The sequence below is a fragment of the Dendrobium catenatum genome, unplaced genomic scaffold, assembly GCF_001605985.2.
Source record: "Dendrobium catenatum unplaced genomic scaffold, ASM160598v2 fragScaff_scaffold_563, whole genome shotgun sequence".
NCBI lineage: Eukaryota > Viridiplantae > Streptophyta > Magnoliopsida > Asparagales > Orchidaceae > Dendrobium > Dendrobium catenatum.
In genome coordinates, this window is record NW_021319025.1 from 110,207 (window position 1) to 123,108 (window position 12,902).

Consider the following 12,902-nt stretch of genomic DNA (forward strand, 5'->3'; position numbering starts at 1 on the left):
TTAACATCAGCAGTCTCCAGAACTTTAGTGGTTTCACCAGGCTCGGTATTGTTGAGACTATTCGATCTTTCCTTTACCAAGACTTCCCCTTCTTCAGTCTCATCTTCTAATAATTGGAACTTATTCATACTCTTGAAACTTTCTGAAATAACCTGAGAATGAGCCTTTTTAGCCTCCTTTTCCACTTCATGATTTGCCATATTCGCCAAAATTCCTTGTTTGTCTTGGAATTCTACCTTATTTGTTTCCATTCTCTCCAAAGGTTTATAAACTTGTTTAATAAGCCCTGTCATTTCTCCATATCTCCCATTATTCCTGAAATTTCTGCTTCTCTTATTTTTTAATTTTACATGAATCCACGGACCATACTCCTCTTTGCTATGCTTCTATTGTCTTCAACTGTCCGATCCATTCTTGTCTTCATACTCTCCTCAAATTCACCCAAAGCAGCTTTCTTAGTTTGAATATCAGCATGTTCCGGACAAACACAACTATTGTGTCCCACTTTGCAGCACTGATAGCAGAGTGAAGTCAACTTTTCATATTCCACTTTCTGATAAGTTCTTCCATGGATACCCTCAATCCAGACTCCCAAAGGGAGTTTCTTTTCCAAGTCTATCCGAATACAGCATCTCGCATATTCCCTCTTTCCCCATTTAAACGAATTCCCATCCAAAAGCAAAGGAATACCAATCATTGAAGTTATGATAGTGATGTTTTCCTCATCCCAACAGCTAAGTGGCAAACCAGGGAATCTAATCCAAACGGGGAAGAGATACCCTTAAGAGATTCAGTTGAGAACAAAGTCGTCCATCTATCCATTCTGATGATATGATTTCCAATATACCACGATCCTCCATTTAAGATTTTATCCATGGATTCAATGCATGTAAACGAACAGAGAATCCAGTTATTACCCAGTGAGGTCATATGAAAACTTCCCACCTTACTCAACTGTTTTCTAAGTTCTTGGCTACAGACCGAAAACGGGACATTCTATCCAAGAACTTTAATAACGAAGGATTTTTTTACATTCAAAATTATGGTAGGGAATACATTATAATAGAGTAAAATATCACATCAAATAAACTCAAAAAATCAATACATTCCCACTCTAGGTCGATCCTTTTCAAGTAAAAATTGAATAAATTAAATTAATGAAAATCATAAACAATTGTGTTACTACACAAGGATATTATAAATGTACAAAGGATTGTTTTTTATTATCACAAATAAAACTACTTCTAGTTAATTTTTTCTTTAATGGTTCGACAAAAGAATATACTACATTAAAATATGGCCGCCATAACAATCTTTACATTGTTGAATGATAAAGGAACCGTTTGTTTGACTAAAAGTGATATATTTTATGCCTAGTCTAAAGAGAAATAAATGAAATTTGTAAGTAGATTTATTAACTTTTTCTTAATAGAATGATGTTAATAAATCACTAACCAAAAACGCCACTGCTACCATTCTAAATGAAGTATCTTTTTTAAAGAATTGTTAAAAAACATATTTTCTTATTATTTTATACAAGGCATCTTTTGCCTTGTCAATCTAAACAAAGTGTCTTCTTTATCATGAAGGTGTACATGATACTATTTTTAGCATGAAAAACTACATCATGCTTGTTTGCTTCAATGCACAAAAATCAACACTAATATGAATAGTCTTGTCATGCTTTCTTGCTTACATTCGTTGGTTTATCATTCTATTTGATTCATTTTTGTCACCTTGTTCTTTATTTTAAATACATATTGAAATTTTCATATCTAATCATAAAGAGAATTACAATATCTCCAACTGCACTTGTAATGCTTTTTTAACAGAATCAGCATTGTATTATCATGCCAATGTTTTATATTCAGAAACATAGTTTGTCTCAACCCTATTCCTACTTTGAGATCAACCATAATTCTTTAGCATTTATGATCTCTATGAAGAAAGCTCAACTAATGTTTTAACTTAATAAACCCTGTTGGATTCATGCAATTGTAATAGATTAATTCTGTCACTTAAAAAGTATTAATAATAAACATAATAAAAAGAAGAAAAAATAATTATTTAATATATGTTTCATAATTAATTCAATTTTTTATTGAGGAACAATAATTAGAATTCAAGTGGCTATACAAAAAACATACTCTGTTTATATTAGCACAAGTAAAGTTGAATCTACAATTCAACTGCTTACTAAATATCAAAAATATGTCAATAAAGCTCCAACACGCTTACCCATCTTATCTAATCTAGATATGACATGAAACAACTATATGGACATTCAAAAGATAGATGGACTAACATATTTTATAATAAAACCTCAATGAGCTCAAAGTCATCATATACATCACATTATTACAAAATTGTTGACGCTAATAAGAAATACCCTCGAAGCAAAATAAGCAAGATGCATTAAAATCTCATGTTCTAATGAAACAACATAAAGTGACAAATAATGCTAAAAATATCCTTCAAGTTAATTTGATTTGCTAACTTCTTTTGGATTAAAAGATTTGCTTCAAGAAAAGGGACCTATAGAACAAGAAAAATATATTAAAGCATGCAGCCAAATTAAAAATGAAAAAATATCCCTAACAAAGTGAACAACTACTTTTTTGAAGCACCATGAAAAATGAGTAAAAAAATAATATTGGATGCTTGTCCAATTATGGATGAAATTTATACTTCGCTTGAGGTATAGACTCAATGCATTCACGATTTTTAAAAATAAAAAAAACATGAGCTTCTTAAACTTCAAAAACGTCAAACTTAAGTGAAAAGTCTGGGCTTCAAAGGTCAAAGCAAAAGTTCCAATCTCATTAACAATTAAGCTCATAGCTTCAAATTATTTTTGAAGAGCTTCAATTGGATGAAAAAAAAGCATTATAGTGATTGTTCTTAAAAAAAGAACCACCCATTAAAAAATGTGAGCTAAAGTTGCAAGAAACTTACATATAAATGGCATCTTGTTTGCTTGAATCGGTATAAATATATATATATATATATATATGAAGAAAGAGTGAGAGAGTGAGTGAGAGTACAAAAAGGAGGAAGAGAATGTAAGAGAGAGAGTGAGGCAGAGAGAGTAAGGCAGAGAGTGAGAAACAAAGAGAGAGGGAGGGACAGAGAAAGGGAGAAAGAGCGAGAATAAGATAGATGGAGAATGGAAGAAAGAGTGAGAGAGTGAGTGAAAGTACAAAGAGAAGGAGGAATAAATGAGAGGGAGAGAGAGAGAAGATAAATATATAAAGGAAGAAAGAGTGAGAGGGTGAGTGAGAGTATAAAGAGGGAGGAAGAGAATGTGTCTGTGAGAGAGAGAGAGAGAGAGAGAGAGAGAGAGAGAGAGAGAAATAAAGGAAGAAAACATGAGAGGGTGAGTGAGAGTACAAGAGAGAGACAGAGAGAGAGGAAGAGAATGAGAGAGAGAGAGAAAGAGATAATTTGATAGATGGTGAAAGGAAGAAAGAGTGAGAGAGTGAGTGAGAGTACAAAGAGAGGGAGGTAGAGAATGTGTGTGTGTGTGTGTGTGAGAGAGAGAGAGAGAGAGAGAGAGAATAATATACATGGAGAAAGGAAGAAAGAGTGAGAGAGTGAGTGGGAGTACAAAAAGTGGGAGGAAGAGAATGTAAGAGAGAGAGAGAGAGAGAGAGAGAGAGAGAGAGAGAGGGAATAAGATAGATGAATAAAGGAAGAAAGAGTGAGCGGATGAGTGAGAGTACAAAGAGAGGTAGGAAGAGAATGTGTGTGTGTGTGTGTGTGTGTGTGTGTGTGAGAGAGAGAGAGAGAGAGGGAGAGAGAGAGAGTGAGAAAGAAAGAGATAGAGGAATAAGATAGATGGATAAAGGAAGAAAGAGTGAGAGTACAAAGAGTGAGAGGAACTTCTTAACAACTTCGATGGTTTGATAAGCAGCTGCTTAATGATGAGGGAATGTTACAGAGCTTATTGACTTAATGGATGCATTAGCATAAAATTAAGTCCATCTGAAATCAAGAAAATGATGTAACATATAGAATAAATATTTGGAAGCAAGAAAAAAAAACTTGTAACTTACTATATATTTGTACGTCAAAACTAGTTCAAAATAATACTATGGTTATAGTAAAATTTGCATGCATATTTCTACAAACATTTCAAGCGAAGATGATAGGCTTATGATGAAAGGTGCTTTGGAATGGATGAGACTTTGTAGTCCCAATGTGAAATAAAGATACAACTTGGAGATTTTTTAACTTAATAAAACACCAAATGAAATATCAAGGCACAGGATGTATGCAAATGAATGCAGCATAAATCATAAATAAGGAGAAAGAAATGGTTAGGGTAGTAATTAACCTACTGATATTGATGACTCCATTGAGGTTTTTGAGTAGCCATCTCAATAACAGTACAACCAACACTCCATATGTCCGTAGAGCTCAGATTTATTTTTTTAGCAAACATTTAAATTTTTTAGAGGTTAGCATCAAACCAAATTCATCATATGAATTGAAAATTTTGGAAATTATCTACAGTCTTAAATATTTTCAAACCAGGTTACCATTCCTACCTATGAGCACTTGATCCTTAGCCCCCATTCAAAATCTTGAGGGAGAAAATTTGCTGCTTTATGATTAACTGAGGAGCCTTTCATCCATTTTACATCAATATCACCTCTAATAATGATAGTTAGAAAGAGGTTCTCATCTATTTTTTTTTTTGCGGATATCAACTTCGACAACAACAAAGAGAGAAAATTTATTTACTTTTGTGAATCTTTTAGTTATCAAGGGAGATACTTAATCAATTTCCCTATATCTCTCTTTTGGATTGATAAATATATTTGTATTAGTATAACATTGTCAATCTCTATTTCCTAACAACCCTTTCAGAGTTTGATGGATTGAATTATGGGATCAAGCAAATCCAACTCACTTATGGTCAATGGGCTTAATTCCATCTCATTTGGTGTAAAGAATCAAAATTAAGAGAACAGTGATGTTATTTGAGTATTTCTTGTTTAATGATGAATATGTGCAAGGTGATATAATAAAAAGGGAGATCTCAATTCGAGCCATTTTTAAGACTGATAAGTCTAACTCCTGAGCATTGCAATTTTTTAGGTGACTAGACTTAAATTTGCCAAAATTTAGAAAAAAATCATAAAGCTGTATTGTGTGGAAAATTTGATAATCTACTTTACCTATATTTCAAACCATGTTACCCTTAGTTGAAATTTCAAAATCTTTAAGGTACCTATAAGGCACATGTTATAACTAATCATTAAAAAAAAGTTTTTAAATTTATCACTAAGAGCATCACAGTGTTCTAAATGACATTAATGACAATTACCAAATAACACAGCATTTGCACTTCTACAAAAAACCCTTCACAGCTATGAGCTTCAATTTAATCACATATTTTAGAATTCTTGCATAAGCTCCACAACTATACTATTTAAGTTTATAAGAATATCTCATTACTGAATTATCATGAGAAAATTCTTGCACATTTTTTCTATTGTTTTTAAAAATATTAGTTGTGTAGTCTTAAGAAGTGAACCTTAGTATTATATATTGCATTGGGATTAGTAGCATAGGTATTATATTAGAAATTTGTCGTGCTTCTGAGTTAATAGCTTTTTTTATTTGAATGCATAATAATTACATTTTGTTTCACATTACATGATAAACTACGTTGATTAACAAGGTTGTGGCTACTCTCATGTAAATATATATTGTGATTTTATAGTTATATAGTAGTTGTAAATTGTAATTTGTCTTACAATAATGTCGATAAAATTTTTTTAGCTTGGTTGATTGGTTGTGACAACTAAATTGTCCAAACAAAGACATTCACAAAAATTCAGCAATCCATTAATGTTGTCAAGTACACCATCATTGCTTAAATCTACTTTGCATACATTCACATATTAAAATGCACATGAACACATCATTTTAATTTTGAAAAAATAATAGTATTATAACTCTGATCCTACTTATTTACATATATGATATCCTACCTAAAAAATAAAATATCAAACCCATGTATTTATATGTGTCATAACCAACTTGTTGATAATTTGATTAAAGCGAAGGCTTTTCTTAGTTACATAAATGATATCTCATCCAAAAAATGAACTATTAGACCCATGTATTTGTACGTGCAATGACCAACTTAGAGATTTTGATGAAAGTGAGAAAAATTAGTTTGGATTTTATTTCTTTCATGAAGATTGTTCTTAAATTGCACACATTTAATTTACATCTAAAAAATAAAATATTAAAATCATTCATATGTGCATGCCACAATCAACTCTTTAAGAATTTAACTAAAGAGAAAAAATATGGTTTAGGATTTTATTATGTTATTTGAGATTTTCGTGAAAGGGAGGCGATTAATATTTTTTTTTTTATAGAAAATCCAGAGCTTAATTTATTAAAAAACAATAAAAAGAAATCCTACCATAATGATTCCTCCTTCAATGTATTGAAGAATGAAGGAGGAACCTTATTAAGAGATAAATCATCGCAACTAAAGCTATCAAATAAAGCATAGTTAGCACATAAGTTTGCTACCTTATTATTCTGATGGCCTATATAATTAAAAATAACAAAATTGAAATTCATAAGAAAATCCAAACAACCATCCTTATGCCTTCCTTTCTTCCAAGAGCTTTGAAGAAAAGATATAATATTTGAGTTGCCCCCCTCTATAATTATGCCTTTATACTTGAACATCCACTCCTTGATTTCATCTTTTAAGGAATGTATTGCTAGCAATTCCAGTTTAGCTAGTCCCAATGAATGCAAAATCTTCCAAAAGCATAAAGAAATTTCCCTTTACAATCTCTAAAAACTGCTGCAATCCCTACTTTATATAGGAAAGTAGGGACGCATCTACATTCACTTTAATCCATTTAGGTGGAGGAGGATGCCAATTATTGGACAGTCTTAACGACTGGTTAGCATCCTAAATGCCCAAATTAAAGTGACTAGAACAAAAAGAGATCGAAGCTTGGTAGATAGCATTAGAAGCTATATAACTTGAACTTTCTTCCATGCCTTCATGTATGTATTTCTTTCTACTTTTCCAATTCAAGAAAATTGAATTGCAATAAAGGTTGACAACCATACTTTTCTTTTTAGAACTAGTCTCCAACAAATTAATACATTGCTCAAAGTTATCCATATGTGGGATGCAAAATCCCTAAAGATTTAGATGATGGATAACTTCTTTAAGCTTCAAGCATCCACATATTATGTGTTCCACGTCTTCATTTGAGTTGCAGCCCCTCGGATAAACAACATTGTTTATTAATCTTCTATATAATAAGAATTGAAAAGATGGAATTGCATTTCTACATAGTATCCACCAGAACACCTCCACACGAGAATTCAGTTTTACTCTATTGATCCAATCCCATAGTGGACATCTTGAGCTACTACTACCGAATCCTTATATGCTAGTTCAGTTATAGACAAACCAGATTTTTGGTGGATCAACTCCATACGGTCTTCTTCTCCTTCTTGTGTGATAATAATTTGAGTAATCAAATTAACAAGTTCCCTTCCAAAGGATTCCAGCAGCAATGCTTTATTCCAACTTCCATCTTGAATGAACTTATTAACCAAAACAGGATTACCATCTTGTGGAATGAAAAACGTATGTCACTTGTCTAAGTTTTTATCAAGGATCTAGATATCCTTATATACGTCCACTAAATCACCATTTACTAAAGACAATTCACAATATGCTTTAGCATTTTAAGTCCCTCAGCTGACAGTTTACAAGAAGAAGACCTGCTTATTCTACCGCCAGCCTTATCCAGTTTATCTCCATATTTAGAAGCCATCATTTTATTTAACAGTGAATTTTTTCCTGGATGAATCTCCATGCTAACCGCGCTCTCAAAGCCGTTGTCTTCAAACTATGGGAATGCAGGCCCCATCCACCACATTCAATTGGTTTGCACATTTTCGATCAATTTACATAATGATACCTATGTTTCCATTATTCTTAATCCAGATAAAATTTCTGCAACCTTTATCAAGATATTCTAATACACGTTTAGGGACTAGAGAGTGAGAAGCATAGAATGTGGGCAAAGCTAGCAAAACAGTTTTTATAAGAGTCAACTTACCTGCCAAAGACAGTAATTTACTAGCCCATTGGTTCAACTTCTTCAATTCATTTTCAATGATAAATTGATAATCTTCATATTTTAATCTTCTCAAAGCTATCTTCAATCCAAGATAGCTGAGTTCTTTAATAGTTTTGAAACCCATGATTCTTTTGATGCAGTTTAAAAACTAAATAAGATTTCCTTTACTTTTTTAACCTTCATTTTATTTGCTTCTGAGAATATAATCACATCATCTGCATATAGTAAGTGGGAAAGTCTAGGTCCCTCTAGATTGATTTTAATGCCACATGAGCTTTGTTCAAATGCATTTGAGAGAAGTTGAGTGCAAAGAATGAAAAGGATTGGAGATAAGGGACAACCTTGCCTAAAGCCACTCCTTGCATGTATCCAATTGGAAAGATTGACATTAATGATTAAAGCAAATTTAGGATCTTCAACGCATGCCAAAATGAGTTTTGAAATTTTTGAAGGAAAGTTGAAATACACCAACACTTTCCTTAAAGAAGGCCAAGCCATGGAATCATATGCTTGCTCCATGTCTACTTTGAAGGAGACAAGGCCATTATAATTCTTAGAGATCCTTAATTTGTGAAAAATTTCCTGAGCCACCAAAACATTGTCTGACAGTGATCTCCCCTTAATGAATGTTGTTTGTTCCATGGAGATTAGTTTTGGAATGACCATAGCTAATCTATTTTGAATAATTTTTACTGCTACCTTATAGACCGTATTACAAAGACTAATAGGTCTATAATTAGAAGGAAGAATAGGATTAGATACCTTTGGAATAAGCACTATGAAGATCTCCTTCCATTCTTCATTCAATTCACCATTGACAAAGAAGTGTTTAATGGCCTTCCAGAAATATGTTTTGATTATCCCAAATAAGCTTTGATGAAATAATTAGTGACTCCATCATTTCCCGAAGCAGTATTGCCTTCCAATTGTTCCAGAATTCCCTCCACCTCTTCAAAAGTCAATTCAGCTTCCAGTAACTTCTGATCATCTGAATTTAAACAAGATCTCTCAGCCGGCCAACCTTCCTGCTTGTAGCATCTTGCCTCCCATTTTGTTTGAAAAAACCGTAAAAACACCTCCTCCATTTCACCTTGTCCTAACACCCCATTTTCATCCTTTATCTTGATAATTTTGTTAGCATTCCTTCTAGCACTAGCATATGAATGAAAAAATTTTGAATTTATATCACCTTCCTTGAGCCACTTGATCTTGGCTCTTCGTTTCCACCACGAATTTAATCATGCCATGGTTGAATTATACTCATTCACCTTATTTTTAAGACTCCAGTATTCAGATGCAGTGAGAGATCCAAGAGAAGATTCTTTTTGTTGGAGTTCCATAATTTCTTCCATAAGTTTATCATTGAGCTTATTTAAATCCTTAAGCTTAGATTTGCTCCAAAAATACAAAGATTTCAATGAATTTTTAAACTTCTTGTTGAGCACTTGCGAGCAATTGCCTTAGTGGTTTTTAGCGAAAGGGAGGAAGTTGGGTATTAGTTTTGTTAATATGTAATATTTAGATGTTACATATATAATTACCTTCTACATAAAAATGTCAATTTACATTGGCATGCATATGTAAGATTCAAATGCAAATATGCATGATAAGTCTATTTTAAAATCACTCAACAATAGAAAACAGAATAAGTTTAAGATAAAAGAGTCACGTCATATTAACAATCAATTACATTAAAATTATACTTTCCTAATCATGTGAAAGAAAAAGAGCATGCATAGGACTTTTATATCCTTACATGGTATGCCATGTTTGAAGAATTACTTCTGGAGCCATCCAGTAAGGTGTATCTTTCATTGACTTCGCTGCTATCATTGTTGACTAAAGAAAAGTTCACATTACAAATAAATCAAATAATAATCATAATTCTGAAAAAAAAGAATAAATGTATAAATCAAAGGTAAATTTCTTATTTTCTTGTGAGACTGTAGCCTCCCATAGAATCAAAATCCCTTCAATGGTTCTACGAACAAATGACAAATAGCAATGGCCAAGAGCACAAATTACTAGTTATATTTCACCCAAAAAAAATTACAAGCTATATCACTCTACAATAATATGACATCGTTAACTTAAATGATATAGAAGTTACTTAAAAGTTATTATTTAACTAACTCAATATCAAGACAAGATCCCATATCTTGCTATAGCATTTTCAAATAAAATTTAAGCATTATATTTACAAAGGAGAAACAAAACAAAGGAATATAAGTCCATAGAAAAGTTGAGGAGGCCAGAGTTTCCTCTAGCATTATTTTACCAGCATGGCCACTTGTTTAGATGCACCAAAATCTGCAAGTTTGGTGCATCCTTTATTATCAACAAGAATATTTGCACCCTGGATTTGAGAAAAAACTTCATTATGTAAACATGTAAAATGAAATCAAAGATATAATCTAAGAAGATCATGTAAATAGACCTTTATATCTCTGTGAATAATTCCATTCTTATGATGATATTCCAGTCCCTGTAATAGCTGCTTGATATAAATTTTTATAACCTGCTTAAAACATAAGAGGTCCCTAACAAGATTAGCAATTAGTTATCACTTATCATTTATGTGAACCATATATGTAGCTATGGCACATACAGCTTTAGAGAAACCCCAAATTTTCCCAGCAGTGAAGAAATGGAACCACTCGGTACAAATCCAATAATATATTTAGGTCTCTTCTTCCCTCCCAGTTCCTAAATATCTCTCTGATAGAAATACATCAAATAAGAGATGTGATTTTGACTTGAAGTACAGGGAAAAGGTCCAATTAAATCAAACCAAAGATAAGAAGGAGAGAAGTTACAACAATATTCAGATGTGATAGGTTCTTGAGAAGCTTCACCTCTTCTTCAAATTCCCTTATATGAGCCTGCAAACATAAGGAAAGATGTTAAGGAAGAAGACAAGCTGAAAGGAAGTTCAGGAAAGACCAACACCAGGGTTATATTTTATTTTTTAAGAAAAAGGATGGAAAGAATCTAACATGGGCCTTCTCCTTGGAGTCATTGCTAGTCCCAAGCAAAACCTGCAAAATAAAAAATGAAGCAGTTGTCACCTTAGCCGTAGAAATAAATCTTTATGAAAATTAAAATAAGCGTTGGAGATAAAAGAGTAGACCTGCTATACAACGAGAAGCTCCCCAGAATCTAGATTCATCCCAATGTAGACATGGCCAAGGGCGCTGCAGCCAATTAGCTCACCCTTTCTCCACCGGATCAGAGAAGCATCATTGTTGGTCTTCTACGGAGAAAGAGCATTGGGGGATGCAGAGATTTTGGGTGATAAACCTAACCCTAGGCGCAACCCCATTTTTGATTTCCTCAAACGCGATTTGATCCTTTCCACAATGTGGCTGCCAGGGCAAGAAATTATTCTCTGAGGAATCCGGTTATAGAGCTGTGTTCGGATGCTTACGTGGAAAGTTAATAGTCCACGATATTTATTTGACTTGTGTATTGATTGAGTATTTATTGCGTATTCATTGCGTTAAATGTGCGTATTGATTGAGTATTTTATTGCATATTTGTTGCATATTTATTGAGTATTTATTGTGTATATGTTGCTCATTTTCTGCTAATTTATTGCTTATTTGTTGCGGATTTCTCTTCATCTACAGTAAGTCCAAAATGACAAACAGGTCGGGTAAGAAGTCAAATGAATATCCTAACTTTTCACATAAGCATGCCACGTATAATGATTTTACTAGCATCCTAATAAAGCTTTATAATCGAATTTCGCACAGAATAATTTCTCCTGCCAGGGCTGTCGCCATCATTTCCTACTGGATTTGAGTAGAGAGAGAAAGAACACCAAACCGATCTAAATATATCTCGCATATTCTTTCCTTCTTCTGGGTTGATTAATTGGCTTTCCATGACTTCTCCCACGACTGAGAGAGATATAGAGAGAGTTTTTTTTTCTTAGCTGAACGGACACTAAAACACTATTAAATCTTGCTTTATTTCTCATTTTCAAAATTTTTTGTTGTGTGACCAAATTGCCCATTGGAACCATTATGTTAAGTGCTGAGATGCCAGAAAATTCTTTTTTTTTAAATTTGTTTAAAGCCATTTTATTTAATAATATAATTTTTTTTATTTTAAATTTGAATATAAAAATATAGATAACTTAGGATCCGTTAGGGATGACTCTAATTTTTTTTTATAAAAGTGAGCTTGCAGGCCATCTCAAGGGGGCTGGCAGGCTTTAAAAGGACCCATTTATACCCACATTTTGGCCCAATTAATCCTATTCGTAATTACCATCTAGGTTTCCTAACCTCTATTACGCTCTACGAAGCCCGGTGCTGAGTCTGATTGCCCAAAGAGAGAAACCATTAGATGAACATAGTAATGAAGGGAGTCAGCGATGTTGCATACAAGGCATTCACCGCCGATCATGGCACCACCACAATTTATCTTGCTGTCACTTTTTCCATAAACGTCTACCATGGAACTCATAGTAAAATTCATAATATGTGAGATTTTCCTTCCAAATCTTGTTCTTCATTTCCTTATTTGAGGTTGGTTTCAACAATTAATTCTATTTGTTTTTTAAATCGAATTCGATGGTGTCAATGAATAATTCACCTCATTTAGAGTATTGATATGATGAATGTATGCCAAATATAGTGGTTAGATAATAATTTCCAGGTGATTTATGATAGGTGTTTAAGCTTCGCACCTTTATATTATTCACATGAAATAAACTTCCAATTTAGGCTATATTTATGATTGATTGCTCAT

General features: G+C 32.8%; 1 pseudogene; it reads right to left on the reverse strand.

Annotated features, from left to right (window-relative positions):
- Positions 1–346: 346 nt before the first annotated feature.
- On the reverse strand, positions 347–12,608 carry LOC110110772 (annotated as a pseudogene).
- Between the last annotated feature and the right edge of the window lie 294 nt (positions 12,609–12,902).